The sequence below is a fragment of the Coturnix japonica genome, chromosome 4 (assembly GCF_054131305.1).
Source record: "Coturnix japonica strain WE chromosome 4, WE-NBRP24, whole genome shotgun sequence".
NCBI lineage: Eukaryota > Metazoa > Chordata > Aves > Galliformes > Phasianidae > Coturnix > Coturnix japonica.
Window position 1 is genome coordinate 60,111,907 of NC_140666.1, and position 22,488 is coordinate 60,134,394.

The 22,488-nt window shown below is 37.9% G+C and overlaps 1 protein-coding gene across 6 annotated transcripts in view; it reads right to left on the reverse strand.

Annotated features, from left to right (window-relative positions):
- The window catches only part of LOC146761092 (uncharacterized), a 349,547-nt gene that overhangs the window by 223,425 nt on the left and 103,634 nt on the right, over positions 1 to 22,488 (reverse strand). For 5 of the 6 annotated variants that reach the window (XR_014945937.1, XR_014945936.1, XR_014945938.1 and 2 more), the window contains 2 exons: positions 3,721 to 3,879; positions 2,185 to 2,306 (listed from right to left, as the gene is read on the reverse strand). The gene's annotated coding sequence lies outside the window, so the exon portion shown is untranslated. Of the gene's footprint in view, positions 1 to 2,184; positions 2,307 to 3,720; positions 3,880 to 11,624; positions 22,415 to 22,488 lie in introns of those variants that run through there. The other variant, XM_085547055.1, reaches the window with a different exon arrangement.

The following is a 22,488-nucleotide window of genomic DNA, read 5'->3' on the forward strand; positions in this document are numbered from 1 at the left end:
TGCTGAATCAGAATAAGAGTAATTTTAGCCTTCAGCTCTTTTAATTAGGGAATTTTTTGAATGAGGTCACAAGAAAATGGTCAACAACTCTCCCTTTTATCTGGTTCTTGCTCTCTTAAGTTCAGTGGTGGTCAAAAAGCAATTACTCTAGGTTTTCTTGCAAACGAACAAATAAATAGGGAAATGAAACTTCTGGGAAAATCCTGCTGGTGGAATAAAATGTCAAGCATTTAAGAGCATCTGAGTGTTTGAGAGGAGCGTAAATGAGAGTGTCAGAATAGGGTAGATGCTGCAATTGCTGCTGGGTCTGCTACAATTCTCTATTTTGCATTAAGTTACCTTTGGACAAGGGAACACCTTACCCCAGGACAGCTTTCCACTGTGCATTAAGAAAGCCTGTGAGTCCATGCAGTGAAAAAGAAGGTCTCTCTTCTCATCTTTTGGAAGCCTCTAGTGCACTATAGTACTTTGTCAGGTTTCTCCCCACAAGGACGCATTCCGACTGAAAGTACATAATCACTGCAGATGAGAGCATGAGGATGCTTCTGCTTTATTAAATCATGCAAGATACAAACAATCTTGCTTTTGGACTTTGTGATGAACACTACTGAACTTCCTGGTTTGTGTTGGAAGAAATCCTTATTATCTGTGCTAGTAAACACCAAAATGAGGAAAAAGTGCCAAGATGAAAATCGTTTAAAGTCTCCTTTGTTTCTTGCTTTATTTATAAGCAATACAGCTTATAACTTGCATTACTGTTACTCCATTATAACCCCATCTTGTACTTTCCTTCTATTTATTGCCATGAACAGCATTAACAACTAAGAAGCACTTCAGATCATTTAGTTTCACTTTTGATCTTAATCCAAAGGATTACACTGGCTGTAGCTGGAAATTCATAAATCACTAGCCATGTCAAATTTTCTAACTAAAAAGCCATCAACAACACTATAATCTGTATTATTACTTCTCGTCAAAACTGCATGTAGACTGTATCCTGTGAGAGCTCGGCTGTAAACTCTGAATTTGTAAAAAGTCATCAACAAATTGTTGCTAAGAATCTAGGACATGGGTGGGTCATGCTTCACTCTTGGTCTTTAGATACTTTCTGTCCATAATAAAGCATTTCAACACTGTAGACACTCTTGTAGCATAATGACCTCAATGCTATAACCCCAACAGTTTGTTTCGTCTGACTCCTTCACACTTGGCTTTCACAGGCAGCTCCCCAAAGGTCCCACTAGCAACCAGACCTATCACATCAGAGCTGGGGAAATAGACACAGGGCAAGAAGGCTACCAGTAGTAGGAGGGGTTTCATGTCTCTCCCTCTCTTATTTGTGTGACTGCTGCTGTATTTGCTGTGTCTCACTTCAAAAATCAGCCTATGATTTTAACTACGGTTTTTTAAATCAATGAAAAAGCGACCCTTAAGCATGAGGATAGTTACCTATTCAGTACACTTAGTAGGACTATAACTCTCATCTGGTTTTGCTTCCAGACTTTTGTTTTAAACCTGAGTCTTAGTCTGAGCAAATAAAAAAAACTTTGTTCTCTCTACCACTAGACAGAGCTGGCCCCCACCTCTGTGTGAGTCCACAGCACAAAGTGCAGACACTCCTGACAGCACTTTCCAGCAGGACACCTTTAGAGGCTCCAGATGCCGGAGAGTGTTTCGCAAAGACCTGTAAGGGGCCAGCCCGAGGTTTACAGAACTGCCAACCACCAAGCCTGTAGAAGGGTTCCCCTCAGCAGGAATGAATTTTCCCCTGAAGTAAGGGAGGGCTGAAAGACAAGTTTCACACAAACACAGCAGTTCCTTGTAAGCAGCCCCAATCCAATAATGTCATCTTTCACCTTCAATATATTGCCCGCTCAGTTGTCCAAAGTGATAAGTAGATGAGTGGGGCTGCGGATAAAATATTCACACCCAGTTTTCTCCACTTTCTGGCACCACCAGAAAACACATGGGATCGCTTTTGTTGGTTAATTCCTTTTGGCGACACTCACTTCTTCAAAGCGCCCCTCAGCCACTAATGTCATATACAGTTACATCTACATGCTAAGCAAGATTTCTGGTTTTCAGTGTCCCATATATACCATAGGAGAAATCACTGCAAAGTAGGTACTTAACTAAGTATGTGTCTCATAACAGCTTGCAGAAAATATAGCACTAAATTCACACCTCAGCACGTATTGCCATGCTTGCATGATCCCAGGCAAAAAAGGCTTCTCAGTACAAGAGGAAGGCTGATGTGCTCTTGGACTGACGGTGGTTGATTTTTCTGTCCCTTTTTGGACTTTTTTCTATAGCATGAAGAATGGAAAGGTATTTTCATATAACTTCAGTGCTGGAGATGAAGGGAGAAGGGAGAAGGGTTTGTTGTGCCTCCTTCCACCTCTCCCCACTGCCAACAGAAACAAGAACATCAGAAGGGCAGAAATAGTTCACACACACTCAGTTTTGGAAACCATCCACTCCTTTCCCCTCCAGCTTCCATCCTCCTGGCCAACCCCTCCAGTCTGAGTATAACAAAGTGACCTATGACACCTAGGGTGCAATCCTTGTTTGGCTCTGCTGCCTTTGCCCAGTGCATTGTAAGAGGTGCTGCCATTCAGGCAGGCTCCCTGAAGTGAAAGCAAACACCTGCTCCTCACATGCCTGACATCAAACATTGACTCCTCAGCCCCTCTTTCACCTAAGAAATGATGTACCCAAGCACTCTGTTTCTTATAAAGAAATAAAGTGGTAGTGCAAAGTGGGAGATGCAATAAGCCATGGAAACGTTGCAGGCCTGCCATGCCCCACCACATTTGTTAGGATGTAGAGCTAAGATTGCTTATTCATTTCCTGTTTCACTGGTGGTATTTTGCACAGCATAAAATCTGGGAAGCACCATGAAGGGCTGTTTTAGTTAACCTTTATTAATGTTGTCACTCTGTTTACTTCTTGTTGTAGTAGGGATGTTTTGTTGTATATATGTTTTTACTGTAGGCAGGAAGGACATCTCTGCTGAACACATCCTTCTCCCTGCACAATTGCCAGAAATCAGTAGCAGAACTCTTTCAATCTCTTCCTGCATCTTGGAGGACACTATGAAGAGGGGACCTTATCCTATGCAACACAGGAGTGCTGGAGAAACTTCCAGTCCCTAATCAGCACAAGTGGAGGATGCAAACAGCACTGTGCAGCTAAGTCATTTTGCTGGGCAGCTCAAGTGGGATCCAGAAGACTGCAACTTGTCTTCTGCTTCTGCTAGCCACAGCCACCACCTCTGCTCCTACCAGCTTGGTCTGTGGAGTGTTTTGACTGTGAGCAATACATGGGCTAGGGACAGGGGGGAAATTAAAGCTCCTATCTCCTTCTGGAGGTAAAAAAGCCACAAATAAATGTTTCATAATCTCATGATTTGATCTCATCTTTCAAATCTGGTCCAGTTCCTGAGGTAGGAGAAGATTCCTGGCGTTCCCTTTTGAAGGAAATGTTTATTCCTGATTGTAATGCATGAATTACTTTAGGGGTTCAAAACCCTCAAGAGTGCGTGTCGTGTCAGTCATATGTTTCCACGGGCTTCTCAGATTCACAATAGCTGATAGATATGTAAAATCCCAAGCAGGCAGAAATTCTCTTGTGAATCCAAACGTGCAGATGACACAAAGCAAAAATTATCTCTGCTAATGTTGCCATTAACTTATAAAAAATATTCCCCAGAAGACTTACCTTTATTTCTGACTGGCTCTCATATATTTGTGGAGATTACACCTACTTCTAATTGAATCAGACCTGCTTTGATAACTCTTCTTACATGAATGTGGAGGATGAGAACTGTCATACTTTCTGGAAAACTGAACAGATCAGCGTGTCCTTAATCCAAATCTTCTGAAAGAAAAAAAAAATTAAAAAAAAGTAAGTGGCCTGTGGGTTTGGTTCAGGGAAAATGCCTACTGTACATTTTATTTATTTTTCAATGAAAATATTTGAAATTTAAATAGATATTTATGCAGAATTATGATTTGTATAAACTACTCTGAAATAATGAAAACGTTGCTAATCTATGTCAGCTGGCAAAGCAAAACTGGCATGGCTGAACTTCAGCCATTAGAATGGAAAGACCTACTCCATGCTGGTCAGATCCTGATTGACTACACTCAGTGTGCGAGCCCCCGGAGACACAGATCTATGACACTCCTTCTTTTTAAAGAAGGAAATTCTTTATGCAGAGGGTGGTGAGGCATTGGAAAGGTCTGCCCAGAGAAGCTATGGATACCCAGCTTCTGGAAACTGTAATACTTTGGTGGTCTAGTCCTGGATAAAGATGGGTCTTTCAAAATCAGATTTTTAAAAAAGCTTTTCGATAGCTGCTGATCCAGCCTGTCAGTCACATAGACCATCTTTCCTACTCCAAGTCCTTGTGCCGTTCCTTGGTGTTGCAGTCACACAGTGGCAGTGCTGTGAACTCCTGACCACAGGAACAAAACCGATTACTTGGGGACTCTTCATGGTCTGTTTGCACAGCATGGAACCTATTTCACACCACCTCTCTTATTCAGGTTTGCAGGGAGGTTTCCCTCCCCCTGGGCCTGAGTAGCACTGCTGTGACACTGGCTTCAATAAGTAACTTTTTATTGTGTCTAATCATGTGCAAATGTGTTAAAATTGGTAGTTTTTAGCAAACAGTTATGGAACATATTACCGTGAGGCATTTGTTCATGGCGTGACAATGATTGGCTCCATGCCACTTAACTGTTTTATTTAATAATGTGGGAATTTCAGTCTGTTTTCCTTTCATTATTTTTAACTTGAAAACAGAAACAGAAAGCCCCTTCTTTAAAGTTAAAACTTTACCGCCTAGAGTCTGTCAAAAGCAATATAAGCATCTGGATTTTAAAAAGGGAGCTTTTGCAGGATGTTAATTTAATATACTGGCATATTTCATGCATACTTTTTATATTTTGTATGCTTGAAGCTATCTCTGCAGTGACCACCCAGGAACAACAGACTTTTCAAAATTCAGAATTTACAAGTAAAAGGTGATCTTCGTGTAACGTTGGGAATTTCAGGTAATGTATGTCAGTCTTAGAAATCTCCATTTGAAAACGTGTAACATTTCATCTGCTCTTCACAATCCATTGATATAAGCTACCAGGTAAAATAAAAAAGTTTAGTTTGCAAACAATCTAACGTTGAGCTCCTGGAGGGTTACACATCCAAAACAATTCTACTTTTAATAAGGTATACTATGAATAGAAACACCATCAATCTTACCTTAATAAAAACTTACCAAAATCACACATTTCAGACTCACTCTTTTCCAGTCAATATGCAGCGTTAAAACAATGAAATATACATAATGTGAAGTGAATTAACAACCTAGTATGGATCACTATTTTAAATGGAAACTTCACTAGAATAAGTTAAAAAAAAATCATTTTTCAGCTTCATGAAAAATTTCTGTTGAAATCTTTTGCAACATTTCAATTGGATCTGGTCGCAATTTGAATGAAGATCTTGTCAGTTTATATTAATGTTTATAAGCATTTCAAGAACAAACACATTTCCTTAGAAAGACAGTCTGAAAGTACAATGCATTTTACACAAAACAGTTCTGTTTTGCAAATAATTTGTTTGTACATTTTCAAAAGTCATGTTTGGAAGGAGAAAAGAATGGAAAAAAAAATGAAAAAAACAAAACCCCGAATATCACCACAACATATTCTGTTTTCAGTTGAAATATTTAACTCCAGGACTCAATCATTATTTTTCATATTTTGCCTGTCTACGAATACGCTCTGGGCTTCCTTTGGGTTACTACATTGAAATTCTCATTTCATACAATCAGGACAGCAAACCCATCTCATCATTCCCCAGTTCACCTTCCCATTAGAAAGGGTTGGAAAGAAAAATGAGACAGTGTTGACAAGCAAAGGTTTCTTAGTGTGATTGTCCCTGGTTTAAAAGTTATACATTACTATATATTAAATAGCTCCAACACTCAAATTGCAGGATAAAATAAAGAAAATAAAAAAGGGATATTTAGCAGGTACATATTGACCTAGAGTGAAATCTCCATAGTTAAATACCCTACTTAATCTCTGACATTGATCTTCAGTAAATCTACTTTTGGTTGCTATTCTAATGGCCTAACTATTGCATTTGTTGTCCAGGCATTCAGCATCTCTTGCTAACTAACTTGGATTTTATGGTGTTTGGGTCACTTGATTTTTATATTTTTACTTTATGTTCTAAACCCAACTTGACCTCAGGCACCAAGATTCATCCAGCTTTGAATAACACAGTTGAATTAATTGCATTTACTCAGAGCCACTGTGGATGCTGGTAGACACAAATTAAGCAAAGTAATTACTGCAATGGGCAGATTACCAGAGGTTGGATCACTCATGGTTTGGGCCAGAATGACTCCTTGACCCTTTGTGGAGCACCTGAAGGGCTCTAGATACTTTCTGCTCAATTAGCCAGTAGCAGAGGACAAACAAATATTTTAAGTTAATCATAGTCAGCATCAATACCTTAATGGATCTGATCAAATTAGAGAAAAAAAAAACCTGCACATATTGAACTTTTTTAAAGACTTGACTGTAGGACACTGGAGAAAATTATTTAACATACATATTAGAAACATATTATTACATATACATATGTATATTACACATATATATTACATATTATTACATATACATATGTACACATGTATATTATTTGTAATACTTTTTTTTTTTAAAATAAAAAACAGCTACATTATAAAATAAATATTGGCAGCAAAACACTCAACCAGAGGCATCAAAACTCTCTCCAAGAAAAGGCTACATTAATAAGCTGCCAAGAGACTGACAGCTGCATCTAATTTTCATAAAATGGAGCAGATTGCTTCAGCTGCTCCCATAGGAAGGTGAGGCCCATGGTGCATCTTCACAGGCAGTACCACTGCTGCCCCAACTGTCCCATGCAGGATAAGGTGAAGCAACTTGTACCACATCCTGCTGTTTACCACACTCCTCTTGCACAGAACAATAATTAGGCACTGTCCATTTTCATTCCACTAGTGTTAACAGAAGTCAGGGTTTTTAGATGTTTTCATAATGTACCCATACTCAGTGGTTACATTCTGATGGAAAACAGTTTTTGACCACTGCCAGCACTTTTTATCCCCTCAGGATCCAAACACCTTCCATAGATGTTAATGGGTCTGGAAGGTATCAGTTTCAAAAGTCCATGCAACTCAGGCGTGTAAGAGGGCAAAAGTTTAGGCTAGTGGAACCTCAGCCCATGTCTTTCAGAGGATTTATTTTTCATCCAAGTCTACGAAGTATTATTTATGATTCCATGTCTGCTACCAGTTGCTGATGATGTCACATTTGGCTTTTTACATCTTTTCTGCCACCAACTTCAAGAAATTCTACACTGCAGTGAAAGGCAGGAAGATGTCAAAAAGCATGTGCTATGACTTATCATGCCCCAAACATGCTGAGTACACAGATGCTATGTAATGCCTGATAGAGTGCTTTCGCATCAGGATATCAGCAGCTTTTCCTTTGTCAGTAGTGCTAAATGAATTGGAAGATTGCTGCACCACAGCTTCTCAGTCAGAAGAGCTGTCAGCAGCTTTGTGATAGCCATCTGGGGAAAACAAACGCTTGGCCCAAAGCAAGATGACGTAACAGGCAAGGAGCACTGGCAGGGACATGGTGGATTATATTAAAAACCTCTCTTATTTGTTAGCTAGTTGAGGATGACAGCATTGGAGTGCACAATAAAATGCTTTTATGATGCTCTCAAAATCCCTTGGGTTCACCACACTTATGTACATCTTGAGTTCATCTATTGGCCAGGAATAAAACAGAAGTCAGTTACTTTTCAGCCAAGATTAAAATTGTTTTTCACGGATAAATCAAGTAATAGCTTCTGTACAGTGCAGAAGTTTTTGAACTGTTTTGCTTTTTCTTGGCTTGCACCTTTTCAAATAATTTCCTTTTAAACTTGTTTGACAAGAATTAATAAAGAGTTTTCTTACTGTGCTTTGGAAAACAAATGCTGCAAGTTAATATGCAATATAAATTATTTTATTCTAAACAATACAGAGAAAACCCTACGACAAATGCCAAAGTTCTAGTTTCCACTAACCCAGTTTTATGAAGAACTTGACAAGATTGATTCACATTAATAGCAAACAAATCTCATTTTAGGATTTGATGTTCAATAATTCCTACAAAATTATAATAAGTTCATGAGTATTAATCGAGCATGCAAAGGCTATCCTGGATGACTCACAGTTGGAAAGGGGGTGATTTCTTGTGGTATATAAAGCAAATCAAATGTTATATCTATTGGATCAGCAAAGTTTCTTCCGATTTACTACAGGTTAAAGAAGGAGCTTGGGTGGGGGGGTGGGGTGGGAAAGAAGGATTTATTTCTGTCCAGATCTACAGCACAACAACAAAAAATAGTGTGAGAAGTAATGTAGTATAAAATAGTAATGAGAATGCAGTAAATCAGCAGACAAAAGGGACCACATCCCTACCTGAGCTAATACTGAGAGGTCTGCACAGTTGTGGCTCAACCAGAGCTCAGCTAAACTCAAAAACCACCCCACAGAGCTGGCAAAAGGCAAAAGAGACAAAACCACAATCCTACTGCTATCTTCACTGTTTAGAGAATTCTGGGGTAAACAAGCAATCCAGTGAGTATTTACCACACTCAATGATAGCTCACCAGGATGCAATAATCTGTACTGAAGAACCTCAGCTAACAGCCTTTCATCCTAGCAGTTTGCAATACATGTGCCATTTTAGTAATAAAATCATGCAAGCTGAAATGTAGCCAGAAATGAGAGGTACAGAAATCCAATGTGGGATTTATTTAGAATTAGATGTTTGCCATTGAAGGCTGCATTAGCAATCAAGCTTACATTCACTTGAAAAAAGAGGAAAGAAGCAACCTGAATGGATTTCAGAGGATCACCTTTGTCAACCAGGACTTCAGCAGAGACCCACGTTTAATTTACAGCTTTCTTAATGGAAAGGTGAACAGTATGTTATGTTCTGAAAATCAAATTTCAGTCTTGGTCCTGGATAGCTAATAAACCTAAACTGGTTTCTATGTAAATCTCTGCACGATTCAGTGGAAAAAAAATAATCTTGAAAAAAAGGAAAGAAAGAAAAGAAAAAATATTTGCATAGCTTTGTTTGTTTCTGCAACTGCCACAGTTTTCAAACACTGTCCTTTAAGGAATACAAAAATTGAGCTAATACTTAGGAGCTGTTTAAAATAAATTACAAAGCACAGCCAGTTGGGGGCAAAAACAAACAAACAAACAAACAAACAAAGACAATCCAGGCCTGACTTACAATGGAAGCCCTAATTCTGAGAGATTATGAATTAGGACCTGGTCCTGCACTTTTGTGCAAGTTCCCGAAATTAAAAGTGTGGAAGTTTTTTTTCATTGTTTGGTATGGTTTTCCATAAGGAGAAGAGGAAATACAGATTAGTTGCAACATCACTAGACAAAGTTACTATATGTAGCTGGAACAGCCAAGGTCATGGAGACAAAGATCAACTTTCCCCTGCTTCCAGAGCAGTTGAACAGCAGCAGGCAGAACTGTTCCTATCCAAATCTCATCTTAACTTCTATAAAATAAAAAGAAAGAACCAAACAAAATAGAGCATAAATTCAATGTATTGATTCTCAAACAGTATTTAAAAAACAATAACGACTTTGTTTAAAAAATGATGTAATTCTTTAGATGCTCAGTTATACACTGAAAAGACCTCTGAAGCTACACATACATAGAATTTCATGTGTGTTCTCTATTCAGAAATTAATTTAAAAAAATACAGAAACTTTGCCTTTCACATGAAAATTTTAAGTCATATTTGAGAATTGGACTTACAAGTTCTCATCTGAATGTTCAAATAATAAACTCGCCTAGATCCTCTGCTACCGGGGACCTTGCTTGAGCAGGATGTTGGAGTAGATGATCTCAGGAGATCCCTTTCAATTTGACTCTAATCCAATCTCAGTCTCAGCCTCAACTACTCGGTGTGATTCTGTGTGAAAAGATGGTTGAAAATGCAGAATTTATTTATTTACTTTTTTTTAAAAAAGCAGGAATTTGTTTTTAATGACAAAGATTTGTTTTAAATGACACTTAAGTGTCATTTAAACTTCAGGCATTTTTCTCTTGATTTTAGAGAAGTCAGAAAAGTTTAATGCTCTAGTCTGGGACCCTGATGAGTGGGGATCTGCTAGTGATTGAGAACTCTGACCTTAAGACAGGCACTTCTTCCTCTCCCTTTATGTGCCCATTTGTTTCCCTTTGCTTGCAACATCTTGACCATTTATGGTTCTTTCTACATCCATTTAGCAGCTGTCAGTTTGCCTGCATTCCTTCTCTCCCATCACTGGGATGGTTTGAGGTTTTCTTCCTAATCACACCTAATTGCCTATTTAAAATGCATAATCCTCTTTAGAAGATTACTGTAGCAGAGGTTTTCAGGAAATGCCTGCTCCTGTGCTATCTAAGGCCTTTGGTGTAAATGTCTTGTGGCTTTCCAGCCAGTCCCCCTTGCCACATCATTACAGAGCTTTGGAGGAATGCACAGGCAACTTGCAGAAGTCCTCTAAAATGTTGTGTTTCTATCCACAGACAAAAAACTGCCTAAGGGGATACATAAGTTTGGGTTGAATAGTGAAATGCTTTGGAGTAAGTGATGCAGTGTAACAAAATCTTGGGTTAGTTATTAGGCATGTTTCTTAATGGACACTATTCTAAGAAGCTCACAACACACACAGTTAAATTTATCAAAAATAGAAATAAAATCTATATTTACAAAAAATCCCATCATCTACAATCAGCATCTTTTTCCTGTGCAAAGGCTGTGAGAAATGATACTACAATCTGCTGAAGTCCTTAATCAATCATGAGGAGCAGAAAAGGTGAGGAGAAAAGAGGGAAGGAGAATTACAGAAGAATTAAGATTCCTAACCTGCTAAGGATACAATAGCCATTGTTGGAAAAGGCATATCTTCTATAATAACTACATTTATTATGCACTGCTAGCAAAATCCTGTCAGGTTTATCAAGTCATTATATAGAAACCTTACCACCAGTAGGTGCTCACATACTGAAAGCCCACAATCTAAAATTACATGTTTGGGCATTCATTGGATAAGGATATTTCAGGGGGGTGGGATTGAGGAAGATGGGTGGGAAAAAAAAAAAAAAAAAAAAAAGAAGAGAGAAAAAGAAAGAATCTCCTAATAACATGAGAGGAGTTAGACATATCTGTAATTCTTGCCAATTATGATTTTTTAACAGTTATTATCTCAAATTTATCCTGTAAGCCCCCTGAAAATACCTTGGAAGAAAGGATACCTCAGAATCCACCAATTATATGAAGCTATGAGCTTTAATTGTCTAAACCATCATCCTCTGTGCTCTCTCTCTTCACAGAAGATTGAAACAGATTTGAAATGCTCGAGGCAGATGCAGAACAGTAGTATGGAATGCAGCATCTTTAGGCACTAAAAGGTTAAAAAAAAAACAAACACAATAATACTCCAAGTTTTCAAAAACACTTCCGAGGAACTGGATTCCCCAATAGGCCAGAAATAAAATGGTTGAAAAGTGAGGCTGGTTTTTTTTTTTTTTGAGGAAAGGTTATGATGACACTTAAGACTGAAATTGGGTTTACTTAAGAATAAGTGCCAATAAATACGTTAAGATGGAGAATATACCATAGGCCTCAGCAATCACAGTGGAGACGTGAAATTTATCATAGGCCTTCCTGTTATTTACCTCACCAGAAGAAGCACAGTGCTAAACAGAAAGAACAAACAAACAAACAAACAGAACCCACCATTTCTTGAGTCTGTCAAACAAACTGAAGAGGGATATGAAAGTGCCAAGACCTTGTTCGAAATTGCAGCAGAGTCCCCATGGTAGGTAAGGCAGTACTGATTTACAGTCCCAATTTTACATTGCCAAGTCAGCAGAGACCTGGGGAGATAAACTCCAGCTTTCCAACACCCATTTATTTGAATTACCAGAAAAACAGAGAACAAAGGCAAAGCAAATCAAGGCTCACACAGTGTATATTAATAAAATTTTGATGAATACCATTTCCAGGTCTCAGAATTCAACCAAGAAAGTCCATAATTAATTTCCTTGATGAACTTACCAAAAGCCTTACTTAGCATTGTGCTCACAGTCAGCAACCTCCCCCACCACTACAAGTTAAAAACCACACCGGAATTTTCTAGATATGAAATCCTAACCAAGAACTGGAATAAATAGAACAGAAGCAGAATCAGCTGTACATATCTAAGCAATGTCAGAAGCAGGGAACTTATTCATGCTGGCTCTGTTTCAAGTGAAAAAAAGTTGTAGTACAGTCCAAAGTTGAACATGGCATTATATTTACTCTTTACATTAAAAGAGACTAGAAATCCTAAAAAATATCAAACACTGAGTTTGCTTAAAGACTTGAGAAGCAAAGCATAGATATCTGAAACTTAAAATTTACACAGAAGCATTTGAATACACCAGAGTCAGACATGACTGGAGTAGGTTGAAGACAAAACAGAACTGCATATACAGCGCAATCTCCAGGCACACACCAGGTAAGATCTTTCAGTCAAATTTCAGTTTTTTTCCAAAAGCAGCAGCTGAAAATGGGCACATCTGGCTTGTCATTTTTTAGTGAAGTTTGTCAGCTTTTTTTTCCAGTGTTAGAAATAACCAATAGCATAAGAAGTTGCTGTTCACTTCCTTTGTCTACCCCATTTGAATTAGGAAGGCCTGAGAGATCTTGAAAGTGACCATTTTCCTAAAGAAATCTGTAAATGTGGGGAAAAAAATAATAAAATATTCCTCAGCTGAAAAAAAAAAAAAAAAGTAGGAAATGCTGTATGTCAGGGCAGACTTTTTCAACTGTATTGACCTGGGGAAAACTAATCCACCAAGGGGACTAAGACTTTGAGCCCTGATAGATGGACACAATATCTTTAATGAAGCAGCTGTTGTTGGCACCACCAAAGTTTACATATCAATTTATGACAGCGTGAAGTTTCAGTATAGTATTGCTTAACATTAATTAGATTTACTTGGAGTGATTACATTCTCAGTTACTTACAGAGTCTCATGGTGTTAGAAACCATTCAAAGTTCATTTGTAGACTCCTGCTTTGAAAAGTCTTTGAATATTACACATATTTCTTGAAACTCAAAATCCAGAGAAGTAATGTGATGCAAGTGAAAATTACGGTACAAAATAAAGACAATGTCAGGCATCCTAGAATGAATGAGATAAGGCCAAGCTATTCAAAAACAAGTGAGCTAAATATCAATGCTGCCAGCCACTTACTGAAGAGGAACTGGTTTCATCAACATCCTTGACACTGGTGCAGCTCCATTCAAGGAGCATTTCTGAGATATCTGCAGGGAGCAGACAAATACAGTCATCTCTCTCTTCCCATAGTCTGCCTCCCACCATCCTGTTATCCCCCCAGTCTGTGGTGCAGAAAACCACTGCTAAAGCTGTGCTTGCAGCAACTACATGGTTGCAGTGGGGTCTATGCTAGTGCAGTGGATCTTGATCATCACAGCCAATAGTATTCTAGTCAAAAACCCTTTGACACAACAGTAACAGTATCACAGTAAAGTTGCCTGTTGTACACCAAGGTTGCACATCTTCCTCCTGAGAACTGGTTCTCCAAGACACAAAATATTTTAAATCTCCCATTCGTGAACCTTAAATATCTATTACTCAGATGCTAGTGTTGTTAAAAGTAAATATGAACTGTGTAAATCTTAACATCTCAGAGATAGTAAGATACTTACATGATATAGATGTGCATTTTGCTGGAGATGTATCAGACTCTGGATTGGAGTCCCTTCCCATAGTTAAATAAGGTATGAATTAATAAGATTAACATGGTGCTCTGCTAGTAAACCCTTGTATACCACTCATGGATAGTATACAGCATGTGATGTATTTCAGTCCTCCACATGCTAATTCCAGGTCACAGCTTAATTAGCCCATGAATAATATATTTGAGGGATCTCTATCTGTGATGTGATTGCTTTTTCACTGGGGGTTTAATACAAGAATCCTTTCCCATATCTCTATTTTCAGCTGAGGAGATAGTTCTGATGCCAGGAAAGGCATTGCAGCCTTCAGAAATCCTGGGTCAGCACTGGGAGGAGAGGAAGCAGTACCACGACCTTCTATAATAAACAACCATTACCCCAAAGCACACTATGAAGAGTTCCTGCCAGTCTGCATTGCATTGCCTATAGTAGATACTGATCCTCAGTGATTTTATTTGTTCATTCCCAGCATGTAAGCCCAAATTGTCCCCAACACAAATGGCCATCTTTATACCTCAGCTGAAATGTAGCTAACTATTCTCCCTTTAAAATTAGACCTTGTGTCTTACATGGAGAGATGAAGCTTCAAAATATTTTACAAAGTATTTGCAGGAAGGAGCCCATGAGGTCCTCTCAAAGAGTAACAAAACGTTCACAAATATAGAAATATTGTTTGATTGGTCTCCCTCCCTTAATATGTATATTTTGTCTTGTATTGATGTATTCTTCTGACTCAGCTATAATTAGTAATAAAATGTGAAATTATTCAGAGTACTATTACTTGGTTTTAAAAATCAAAGGTGTCACAGTCAAAAATTATGAATTAATCACTCTTAAATGTATATGGAACATTGAAGTTTATGCCAAATATTTCTAATATGCAAGGGATTATTGACTAATTTAAAGTCACCTCTAAACAGTAGCATAAAGCTATGTTAAGTAGAGTCAAAGATACAAAGTACCATGAAAACGAATCTAAGGAGTTTGAAGACATGCTATCAAAAAGAGAAGTATATTCATATAATTATCCAACACCAAACACTGATCCAATGAATAAAAGTGCTAAGGATTTCAACTAATTTGGCTAGCACATGCAAATCACTTTGCTACCTTAATTATGTGCTCAGACTAATTGCTCACCTGATTCTAAAACAAATATTGCAACTTAAAACATTAAGTAGAGAGTTAAGACACTGGTGCTGAGGGTGATCAGATACAATTATGTGTTCATTGTATGTTAGCTACGGTTGTTTTAAACAATGGTCTCTCGCTTACAGCAATCCAAGTGTCAGACTTGGCTTACTCATTATGGAGCCATTGATAATCCTACAGTTTGCACTGGCAGCACACTGACACGGTATCTGGGACAGAAAGAAACAGAACAGTTAATCAATGTGATTCACACATAACCCGGTTCCATTTCAGTTCTTTATTACCAATTTTTAAGGTAGTCCCCTTAACTCTTATGAATTTCCATGGTCCCTAGTGAGATCATGACAACATTCTCAGACAACATTGTCCTTTACATAGCCAGTGCCTCAAAAATGTCTGCAGGAAAGACTCAATTCACCTTGATTTCTGAAGGTACTTTGTCTCTCCTCAGAATAACAAATTGCATCTGAACTTACACTTTAATTCACATATCTGCAATGAGGAACCTTATCTATGCTTCACTGTTCTCAGATTTTTCTGTACCATATTTGTTACAAATGAGTGCCACCTGTTTCCAATAGTGAAATACATTATTAGCCAATTGCTATCAATTAACCTTCAGCAACCACACACTGCATTACAAAAGGATTATGAATGTAGATCAGATCACAGTCTATCACAGGGAGGGAATTAGGTGTGTACTTAATCAAAGTCCATTACACAATATACTCTCTGTAAATTACCGCAGCAGGGCATTGGTGTTTTCGCTGCATCTGAAAAACCCTAGGTGCATACTAATATTTGTTGTAGCATCTCACAAGAGAAAGGGATTTGGGAGTAGTCAGCAGTCTGATTAAGACCTACAGTTCTACAGTTTCAGAGAACTTCATTCTCCTCTCTTTCATTCATGTCACGTCATACACACTATTCATTTCTTGTCCCAAATAGGAATATTCTTTCCCCCAAGAAAAGCAAAGACAAACAAAAAAGGCACATAAGGGAACCTACTGCCTTCTTACCCATATTAATGACAATTATTTGCATTAACATAAGGAATTATGAGTTTGAGTTTTTAGAAGTATTAATTTCAATATAGATAATAATTTGGTGTTTTATTACAGATTCTGTGGTAATAATTCCCAGATATCTTAATAATTCCCTTGTTTTCTTTTTGATATTTAGATGTTGCATTTTCTTTCTTTCTGCCCATGGGTCTGGTAGATCAACAATGACTGAATTTGTCATCCTAATTCTAGTTCCAGCAGCAACAGTGCCACAGCTAGTAATTAAATATATAATAACTTACTGCTCAAAACTGGCAATACGACACTCCTTCACTTCTAGAATATTGCCTTGGCTCTTAAGCTGTGTGATCCCTGTTAACACCAGTATAGGTTGGAAAGCTGAACTCAGATGCAGTGATTGCAAGCTTTTAGTGATCATAGCCCTGTTACGAGACACCAGCCTGAATGGAGTGTGCGAAAAGTGACAGCAAAAACACCGTTAACTATTCCCAGTATTCACTTTTTTGTAACACTCTACCTTTCATCTCTTCCCAAATATGTCCAGCGTGCACTCAAGAACATAAATGTTGGTGTAAAGGACTGAACTGTTTTTCTTTTATTGTCTCAAATCTTGCTTCGTGAGGCCTTTCTGATGATAAGACTCTGACTGGCAACTGCATACTATCTAGGAGGGTGAATGGTGGGTGTTGTTGTGCCATAGTATTTCTGCTTACGATTGCAAAGATAAGCAGAAACGGGTGGGCACACTTCCTCCACAGTTTTTGTTTTGTTTTGTTTTGTTGTGTTTGTTTGTTTGTTTTTTTCCTGAAGACAGAAGAAAAACTCTACTTGGAGGAAGAATAACACATGAATGTCAATTTTATGGTTCAACAGAGATATTACAGCATTCAGTGCTTAATCCTACTCCTGCCGGTCTTTCTGGTGGAAAGCAAAGGAATAAATAGAAACTTTGTTAAAGTACACACAAACTTCATTAAATTGTATCACTGGTTTATTAATAGCAGAGTTCTGCACTGCTTCCTTCTCTGCTCTCTCTTCCAATGTGTCAACCTAACAGGAGCTGAAGAGTCAATGCTGAAAAACAATGAGAAGAAATGCACTGACACCTCAAGACCGTGAAGTTTCAAACAATGAAGAACATAAAAAAAAATAAATAAAAAAAAAAAGGGGGGGGGGGGGGGGGAAAGCATTTTCTACATTTTCTACCGACTGGTACTCCTGAACTCAAAGGAAAAATTCTCATCCATTTTGCGGGTGTGGGTTCAAGACTGGCAATACAGCGTCCAGTCTCATTTGCCAGCTGCTCAAACTGATTTCCAGACTTGCATTCCTGATTTATGCAATTGTAAGTGAAAGAATATCTAGGTACTCACTTTGCCACTTGGCTGAAAATGGAAGAAATTGACATCTGAGAAAAAAACAATTCAAATAAGCAGGAAGTGTTGTATATGCAAATCACCTGCTAGGCTTCAGCCTGTAAAGAAAGATGGCAGAAAATAATATTTCCTCCCAAATATAGGCATTGTCATCACAAGAGTACATTACAGCTTACATCCCAAAAGCACAGATGACAACAGAACATGTACAGGATCCTGTACAAAATGCTGCTAAGAGCTCTGAAGAGAAATCTCACAGATGATGCAATGTTCTAGCTTATCGCACAGCTGGATAGCAGTACATTATAACTTTATCCCAGCATTAAAACTGCGAAGTTACTTTGGATGTAACCCTTTCTGTAACCTGTCCCCATTAAATTATCTAGCTACTACCTTGCTTAAAGCACTCATTTCTCTATTACTCATAATTATTTCAACATGCTCCCTTTTTGCCCTTTTATTTCCACTAAGACAGTTATAATTACAAAGCCGTTTCTTGTCTCAGACATTCTAGCATCTCTAAGAGCAGTAGACCTCCATCAGGCTGTGTCGTTAATCTTCTCCATAATGACAGAACTTGTAATATTCTGGAATAAAATCCATTTTACAGCTCGTTTTACAGCTCCAGGGTTAGTTGTTACACTGACAGCTCCTGTGAGATGAGATTAATACATCTTTTACAAAACATGTACAGCATTTGTGATGATAAGATTTCCCGGTAGTTTTAATATCCCCTGCTATTACTTTTTTGATAGCAACAGTATTCTACGTAGTGTTACCAAAAATATGGATTTTCATGCCAGTGCCTAAAAAGACTTCTTCCATGCACACTTTTTTTACTTCTCTTTTTTTTTATCCTAAATACTCAAAGACTTAAAAAGTCATTATGAAGGTTTCAATTTTAATTCTGCTTAAATCTGGTCTACAAGAAGAGATGCCTCTTATAGATTTCCTGACAGCTTAATGATCTGGGCTTTTAAAATGTTTTTTTCTTTATTAGTCATGCTGGAATGGAAACCAACATCAACACTGCAAGGGAGAAATAAAAAATTAAACATAAAACAACACATGTAAATGGGTATTGGACATAAGGAATTTTGCAAGTCTGAATTTAATGTGCTTGTTTTTAGTGGCAGGAAGATTTAGGAACCAACTATACATAACTTGACTACATTGAAATTGCTGCTGTGACTTATATTTATGGGGTGTGAGATGAATAAAAGACCAGCCTGAATTTAGAGCTGATGGGTTCTAGGCAGTGGATCTGAGTCTCTCTTTGAACTCTGGGGAAATTAGATGTGGACTGACATTTGTGGATTTGGTTCATCTCCATAAGATTTCACAAAACCATAATACCAAACCTGGTTTCCTCAGAAACAGGAATTACTCTGATCTACCTTTGAACTTCATGGAGGCTGCAAGTAATGTTCAACAAGTGGTTTACTGAAGTCCACTGAAGGATCTAAAAATTAAAAATCACCAACCCACATGTAAATAAATAAGAATTATGGTCACGGAGGCATGAAAGTCTGTGCTTTATACAGTACAGAGTTAATACAAGCATTACACACAGGTGTAAAAAAGCTCATTTTACGTATTATGTACTTTCTTTATACCTAAGTCTTTCTGTAAGATAGTTTGTGTATCCCAATCAGAATGAACAAGATCCAGAAACTATTAACTTTGCTGAAACTATTCGTAGCAATTGTTAATGCACTGATACACACACACAAAAACAAAACAAAACAAAAAAACAAAAACCACACACACACACACACACACAAAAACCCACAAAAAACAAAACAAAACAAGAAAACAATCCTTATGACTTTGTTTCTTGTAGTATTCTCTTAATCAGTATAATATCAACAGCCTGGTAATTATTCATCCAGACAATATCCTATTGATTTTGCTGGGGTAGGATTAGAGTTTGAACATTTACAGATGCTGGATCATACTCATGGCAGCTTCTTATGAATCTCTTACATGCTTCCCTGGTTTACACCCTCCATGGAGCTTTCCTCAGTAAACCCATGTCCTTTGCAAGGGCTTCACCCAGAAGTCTTCTGCCTACCCATTAGAGCCTATAGGTCCTTTGGGATGTGAGTCAAACCAAAAAGCAAAAAGGTTGTTCTAACATCTGTTACTGGAAACTGCACCTTGTTATGTTGAAGACTCAACTATCTGTCAGATACACAATTAAATCATCTTATGTTGTGTCTCATTAAATCAGATATGAAGCAAGGAATGTTTGTTGCCGTTGTTTAAAAAATGAAGATTATCCTGATCCTGAGTAGCTTGCATGCATAGAATTTGTCCTGGAGCTATTTAAGATAAGACTATCAAAATGTTACAAGTCCTTTGACTCACCAACTTTAATTAAAACTGAATAGCTGAATCCTTAAAAATTGTTTAGAAATTTGGGATTATGTGAAATGCATACCTAAAATCTGTGAAACCATAGTATTGCATGTATTACAATTGTTTTATTATGATTTACTTATCAAGGCAGTACCAAAACAGAAATGAAAACATAATCTGTCAAAGGAGTCACAGACAATTCCTAGTACAAGTATAGTAAAAGCAATTCAGAGAAGCAGTGAAAGCTGCTCAACTGTCAGCAAATTTGACCAATGACTACCAAGATGAAAACTGATACAGAGTTGGAACACTTAACGAAATTCAAAACTGTCATGAATTTCTCAAGATCAATTTCAGAGGATCCTTAAGTTTTTTTTTGACAAAACAACAACAACAACAACAACAAAAATATGAAGTTTTACTGAACATAATTCATACTTTAAATTTTCTGAGTACCATTTCTTTAAAATGTTTTTGGATTCCAGTGATTTCAGGTTCCAGCTGGTGTAAAACCTGATAAACAAGCATGTATCAAGAAACTGGGAATACATTTAGAGAAATGTATAAGGAAGACAGTACTCCAGTTTCAATGCACAATAAGAGGAGAAAGAGCATTGAAAGATAGTTGTTTGTTTTGTTGGTTTTTTTTGCTATTCTTCCCTCTTAATTTTAAATGGGGGGGGGGGGGGGGGAGAAATGGGAGGGAAAAATGCCATCCAGAAATTTCTCCTGCCTTTCAGTCACTTCTGTTGGTTTCTGATTACACACTAAAAAGCCCCAGGTGACTGGTTTCAAAACTCGGCTTCAGCCACCTGCAACCCGATCCAGTGGTAGGCCCCACAGCAAGCAAACTTTAGTATTTCATGATGAATCTATGGAGAATTGCATCTAGGATGGATGCATCCTAGGAGCAAGCTTTTAGCAGTAATGGCTAGGACAACTACATGGCTGACTGAAGCCTGCAACAGGCTACCAATCACAGAACTTTTCATCTGAAGACTGCAGCTTTCAAGCATATCCACCATGTGGTTCCAGGAGTTTCCTAGGCACTGTGCTTTGAGGAACAGAGCACAAGGATCTTGAAGAGAAGAAAATAAGGATGCATTATAGGGAATCACAAGTGCACAGGCACAGTCCTGATAATCTCCTGCACTCCTGGCTGAGGCACAGACTATGATGCTGTGCAAAGTCAGGGTACCGGGTATAGGGACTGGAGAAATACAGTGATAAGAAAATGCCTCCAAATACCAGGTACGACTCAGACTGACTTTTTTAAAAATAATATTTGGTAACTTTTGAAATCGGATGACTCTGGTTTCCATTGTGTTGGGCATTAGACACTGGAACTGGCGTTTTGTGAAAGACAGTTAAACAAGCCACCAGTCAAATCTCTCCCTCCTAAACTGAATCCCACTGGTATGAGCTAAACATTTTAATCTCACCCTGTCTCTCTTGTCTGTAAACCATGGGCAGTACCTTTGCCCCTGCAAATCAAATAAGCAGCTGCCCATTTACACTGGGGTTGACTGAGCCTCAGACAAGAGTTAAATCTGTACAAATTCCCTCAACAATCCCCCTCGGCTCCACCCCAAAATATCTTTGACTTCTGTATACTTTTATTCATACTTAAATCAAACAGTTATTTACCTCCCTTTCAGAGACAAATTCAATGAGCATGCTCATTCAACTTTAAAACTGAGGATTTAGACAGATTCACATCAGATATTCAGATGAGTTTAATACAACTTAAAATGCATTAATTTGGCTATCATATTTCTTCTCCTTTTAATCTCATGCTTACATGATGCCAAGAAGAAATAGAGCAACTCTAATGATGACCTCAGCCTGTGGTATCTGCCAGTATAAAACCGTTCACAAGGTATTGCTTCTTTGAGCACACAGAGGAATGTGTGTACTTTGTGTAGCATTGTTAAGTCACTATGTTATTTCCAACCATGTATGAGTTGGGTACGTAAACCTCAAACATTTAGTGATTTTTTCAATCATTCTCCATATATCGTAATCTGCAGATTGAGTGGGATGAAAAATCAGGAACCAAACTGTCCCTAATTAGCTAAAAAGTAACCCTTCCACTGCTAAGACTGTAGCTTCTAATTAGGCAAGAAATAAATATATGAGAGTTGGGCAGACTATAAAACTCTAATTACGTTTTAAAATTACTGCTAACAAGCAAATTAGCCACAGTGCAGAATGGCAGCAGATCAATAACAGTAAAACTAGAAAGATTTTGCTGATCGCATATTGTCTGTGAATGCAAACTGTAAAAGAGGTCCCCACAGGCTGCATAACAATAACCTACAGAAGAATGAGGCACAAAGGGTATTGAGCTCAAAGATGCTTCATTTTCCCTAGGTGGTGAGCGCTTGTCCCATCAAACCACCTATTAATCACAAACTCACACAAGGAAGAACTCTTGGGCCTCTTGAGGTCTCCTGTCATCTTGAAAGAGGTAATACCAATGAGAGGCACTAGTTCCTCTTGAAGCAGGTTCTATTTATTGTTTTTCAATGGCTTCAGCAATTTATGATGGTGATCCTGACAACACATATAAACAAGTTTGCAAATTTGCTCTTCAGCAAAGATCTGGAGGCTCACTGCAAGTCAACACAGAGAATCAAAACAAAAAGTGGGCAGAAGCATTTAAAATTCACAGTATGTTTCTATAGAA